Source organism: Microtus oregoni, unplaced genomic scaffold (genome assembly GCF_018167655.1).
Source record: "Microtus oregoni isolate MIOR12 unplaced genomic scaffold, Mior012 000031F_ref0000149, whole genome shotgun sequence".
Lineage (NCBI taxonomy): Eukaryota > Metazoa > Chordata > Mammalia > Rodentia > Cricetidae > Microtus > Microtus oregoni.
The window spans coordinates 4,972,105-4,978,193 of NW_024543090.1; positions in this window are offsets into that span (position 1 = coordinate 4,972,105).

Below are 6,089 nucleotides of genomic sequence, written 5' to 3' on the forward strand. Positions count from 1 at the left end.
AGCAACCAAAAATCTACATGTAACAGGTTTTCTTTTGGGCTACTAACAAGCTCCCAAATCATGGCACAGAGAATTATTATCGATTATCAATGCTCAACCTTATCTTATGCTTATCCCACTAGTTCTTATAATTTAATTTAACCCATTTCTCAACATAAACATATGTAATACATCTTTGCCTAGTTAGAATAATAGTCCACAACCCCTACAGCATATATTTATATCTTTTATATCTAAGATAATTTCCTTAGTCAATTATGTTTTGTTTTTGTTTGGGGGGTGGTGTGCTTCTGTGCATATGTGTGTAGGTGTGCATATGTTGTGCACATGTGTATTTGTGTGTGCAGGTGAGAACATGTGTGTGCAGGCATGCATAACCATACATATGCATGGAGAAGACAGAATAGGCATTGAATGTCTTCCTCAATTGCTCCCTGCTTTAAATATACTTTTAATTTTTTTATTTTAATTGTGTGTATGTGTGTATACATGTGCATGTGTGAGTGTTAAGCCTGCAGAGACTAGTGGCAACAGATCCTCTAGAGTGGAGGTACAGGAGGTTGTGAGTCACCTGATGTGAGTTCTAAAAACCAAACTTGCGTCCTCTGCAAGGATAGTGTAGCCTCTGGATCTGCCTGTCTCTGTCCATCCTAGTCTTGAATTAAGGAACTCCTAACTTTAATGTGGGTGCTTAGTGAGGCGATTTGAAAGAAAATGACCCCCAGAGGGGATGGAACTATTGGGAGGTGTGGCTTTGTTGGAGTAGGTGTGGCCTTGTGGAAGGAAGTGCGTCACTGTGGGGCAGGCTTTGAGGTCTTTTTGCTTTAGTTTTGCTCAGCGTCATAATCTGCTTCCTGTTGCCTGACATCACGATGTAGGACTCTAGGCTACCTCTCCAGCACCACGTCTACCTGGATGCCGCCATGATCCCTGCCCTGATGGTAATGGACTGAACCTCTGAAACTATAAGCTGCCACCTCTATTAAATGTTTTCCTTTGTAAGAGTTGCCATGGTGGTTGTGGGGGAGCCAGGAGCTGTGGGTGGGCTAGATGTGCCCTGCCGTGGGCGGTGCTCTGACTGTGGCAGCTGTTTAGGACCGCCTTGCGGGAAGCTGCCATGACGATGCACACTTGGAACGCAAGCGCTTGAACTCAGGAATTGGAGGCAGGAGGATCACAATTCAAAGCCAGCCTGGACTACAGAGTTTCAATCAGCCTGGGCTATGAGACTCTGACTCTAAACAAAAAGTAATAAAACTAAACATATAGGTGTAGAGGGCAGGGAGCATCAAACGGCCCAGCAACCGCCCAAGCGTCAGCCAGGAGCTGGCAGTCGAACACTAGGAGCAACAAAGGACCGCCAGGAGCAGCCATAGCAGTGGTTTCCAGCAGCGACTTCCAGCAGTGGCTTCCAGAAGCTCTCCGAAGAAATTCCTCCAGGAAAAAGCAGCTGTGTCCCAGCCATCGTCCACTGCCATTCTGTATAAAATACCCCACCGTTGCAGCAGCATTCAGAACCTGACAGCTGCCTGCGCCTAGTGAAGCAGTCACCAGAATCACAGCCTCGCCTGTACCTGGAGGAGTGACCACTGGACCTGTAGCCTGACCTGCACCTTGCGGAGAGACCATCTGAGCCTTGGGTCCATCTGCCCCTGGAGGAGCGATCACCTGAGGCTCTGCTCTGCCTGCACCTGAAGGAGCATTCAACAGAAACACAGTCCCCAGCTACACCAAATGGAGGAAGAGGGAGTCCCTGAAGCACAGGCTCCACCTATACTGATTGGAGGAAGAGATGGGTAGACAACAAGGTAAGAATGCACTCAATATCATAAAGAACAATACGGCACAACCAGAAACTTGTGGTTCTACAACAGCAAGATCTGAACATCTCAATGCAGATGAAGCAGAAGAAAACAACCTTAAAAATAACTTTATGAAACCGATTAAGGTCCTTAAAGAGGAAATGAAAAATTCCCTCAAGGAAGTGGAGGAAAGGACAAAAAAAAAATTGCAAGAAATTAACAAATCCCTTAAAGAAAGCCAAGAAAAATGAATCGAACAGGTGAAGGAAATGGCTCAAGACTAGAACACTGAAATAGAGACTAAAGAAAACACAAACTGAGGGAATTCTGGAAATGGAAAATTTGGGTAAATCAGGAACCACAAATGCAAGTATAAACAACAGAATACAAGAGATGGAAGAGAGAATCTCAGGCGTTTGAAGATACGATAGATGAAATAAATTGATTCAAAGAAAATGTTATAGCCAACAATTTTTTTTTTTTTGGTTTTTCAGGACAAAATTTCCTCTGTGTAACAGTCCTAGCTGTGCTAGAACTAGCTCTTGTAGACCAGGGTGGCCTCAAACTCACAAAGCTCTGCCTGCCTGTGCCACCACCTCTCAGCGAGGTGTGCTTTTCCTATGCAGCGGATGGATGAATTTTTTTTCCTATCCTATCTATTAGTTTGTGTCATTTTATAGGTGATTGAGTCCATTTATATTAAGGGATATTAATTACCAGTGATTGCTAGTTCCTATTATTTTAGTTTTTGTTGGTGGTGATGTTATTGTGTGTGCTTTTCCATTCTTTGGGATTTGCTGCTGTGAGATTATCTATTGTCTGTGTTTTTGTGGATGTAGCTAACTTCCTTGGGTTGGAGTTTTCATTCTAGTACTTTCTGTAAGACTAGATTTGTGGATAGGTATTGTTTAAATCTGGTTTTGTCGTGAAATATCTTGTTTTCTCCATCTGTGGTGATTGAAAACTTTGCAGAGTATAGTAGTCTGGTATGGCATCTGTGGTCTCTTAGTGTCTGCATAACACTTGACCAGGATCTTCTGGCTTTCGTTGTCATTGTTTCCATTGAAAAGTTGGGTGCAACTCTGATAGGTCTGCCTTTGTATGTTACTTGGCCTTTTTCCTTTACGGCTTCTAATATTCTTTCTTTATTCTGTATGTTTAGTGTTTTGATTATTATGTGGCAAGTGGAGGTTCTTTTTTTTTTTTTTTTGTCTAGTCTATAACCTTCTTGCACTTTCATAGGTATGTTCTTCAGACTGGGAAAGTGTTCTCCTATGATTGTGTTGAATATATTTTCTGTGCCTTTATGTTGAGCTTCTTCTCCTTCTATCCCTATTATTCTTATTTTTAGTCTTATCGTGATGTCCCAGAATTCCTGGATAGTTTGTGTTAAGAATTTGTTGGATTTGCCGGGCAGTGGTGATGCATGACTAATCTCAGCACTTGAGAATTAGAGACTTGAGAATCTCTGTGAGTTCAAGGCCAGCGTGGTCTACAGAGCTAGATCCAAGACAGCTAGGGTTGTTACACAGAGAAACCCTGTCTCAACCCCCCCCCACACACACACACAAGTATAAGAAACACACTTCAACCTCAAAGACAGACATTACCTCAGACTAAAAGGTTGAGAAAAGATTTTCCAATCAAATGGACCTAAGAAACAATCTGGTGTAGCAATTCTAATACCTAACAAATAGATTTCAAACTAAAATCAATCAAAAGAGATAAAGAAGAACATTTCATATTCATCAAGAGAAAAATCTCAGTTCTGTACAAGGGCACTCACATTTGTAAAAAAAAAAATTACTAAACTTAAATCATACATTAAGCCCCACACACTAATAGTGGGAGACTTCAACACCCCACTCTCACCACTGGACAGGTCTACCAGACAGAAACTTAACAGAGAAACAAGGGAACTAATAAATGTTATGACTCAAAGGGATTTAACAGACATCAAAAAAAATTTCACCCACATACGAAAGAATATACCTTCTCAGCACCTCCTAGAACCTTCTCAAAAACTGACCACATATTCAGTAACAATTCAAGCATCAATAGATACAAAAAAAATTGGGATAACCCCATGTATCTTATCAGATCACCATGGCTTAAAGTTAGAATTCAATAGCAACACTAATATCAGAAAGCCCACAAACACATGGAAACTGAACAACGCTAATCTGAATCACCACTGGGTCAAGGAAGAAATGAATAAAGAAATTAAAGACTTCCTAAAATTCAATGAAAATGACCGCATGGGACACAATGAGAGCAGTGCTAAGAGGGAAGTTCATAGCACTAAGAGCCTACATAAAGAGACTGGAGAAATCCCACACTAGCCAATTAACAGAACATCTGAGAGCTCTAAAACAAAAAGAAGTAAACTCATCCAGGAGGAGAAGACAAAGGAAATAATTAAATTGAGAGCAGAAATCAATAAAATAGAAATAAAGAAAACAATACAAAAAAATCAATGAGACTAAGAGTTTGCTCTTCGAGAAAATCAACAAAGTTGACAAATCTTTATTTAAACTAACCAAACAGCAGAGATATAATATCCAAATTAACAAAATCAGAAATGAAAAGAGGGACATAACAACAGACTCAGAGGAAATCCACAGAATCATCAGGTCATACTTCAAAAACCTGTGCTCATGAATAGATAGGATTAACATAGTAAAAATGACAATCTTATCAAAAGCAATCTACAAATTCAATGTCATATCCATCAAAATCCCAGCACAATTCTTCACAGACCTCAAAAGAACAATACTAAATTTCATATGGAAAAACAAAAGCCCAGGATAACCTAAACAATCCTGTACAATAAAAGAACTTCTGGAAGCATCACAATCCTTGATTTCAAACTCTACTACAGAGCTACAGTAATGAAAATAGCTTGGTATTGTCATAAAACCAGACTGGTAGACCAATAAAATCGAATCAAAGACCCTGATATTAAACCACACACCTATGAACACCTAATTTTTGACGAAGAAGCTGAAAACATAAAAAGGAAAAAAGAAAGCTTTTTCAACAAATGGTGCTGGTATAACTGGATGTCAACATAAAGAGAAATTCAAATAGTTCCATATCACCATGCACAAAACTTCATTTCTAATGGATCGAAGACCTCAACATAAAACCAACCATACTGAATCTTGTAGAAGAGAAAGTGGGAAGTACCCTTGAGCACATGGCACAGGAGACCACTTATTTTTTTGTTTGCTTTGTTTTTGTTTTTCAAGACAAGGTTTCTCTGTAGCTTTGGAGCCTGTCCTGGAACTAGCTTTTATAGACCAAGTTGGCCTTGAACTCACAGAGACCCACCTTCCTTTGCCTCCTGAGTTCTGGGATTAAAGGTGTGCACCACTACAGCCCGGCAGAGGCCACTTCCTAAATATAACACCAGTAGCACAGACAATAAGAGCAACAATTAATAAATGGAACCTCCTGAAACTGAAAAGCTCCTTAAAGCAGAGGACATGGTCAACAAGACAAAAAGGTAACCAACAGAATAGGAAAAGATCTTCACCAACCCAACATCAGACAGAGGATTGATCTCCAAAATATTCATCAAGAAACCAGACATCAAAATACCAAATAATCTGATTTAAAAATGGGATACAGATCTAAAAAAAAAAAATGGGATACAGATCTAAACAGAGAATTCTCAACAGAAAAATCTCAAATGGCTAAAAGACTCTTAAGGAAATGCTCAACATCCTTAGCCATCAGAGAAATGCAAATCAAAATAACTTTGAAATACCATTTTATACCTGTCAGAATCTCTAAGATCAAAAACACCGATGACAGCTTTTGCTTGAAAAGATGTGGAGTAATGGGAACACTCCTCCATTGCTAGTAGGAGTACAAACTTGCACAGCTGCTTTGGAAATCAATATGGCTATTTCTCAGAAAATTAGGAATTAATCTACCTCAAGACCCAGCAATTCCACTTTTGGGCATATACCCAAAGGAGGCACACTCACGCCACAAGGACATTTGCTTAACTATGTTCACAGCAGCATCATTTGTAATAGTCAGGCTTGGAAACAATCTTGATGCCCCTTCAACCAAAGAATGGATAAAGAAAATGTGGTACATTTACACAATGGAGTACTACTCAGCGGTAGAAAAAAAAATGACATTTTGAAATTTGTAGGCAAATGGACAGAACTAGAAAAAAAAAAACATCCCAAGTGAGGTTACCCAGACCCAGAAAGACAAAAATAGTATATACTTACTCATAAGCAGATATTAGACATAAAGCAAAGGATAACC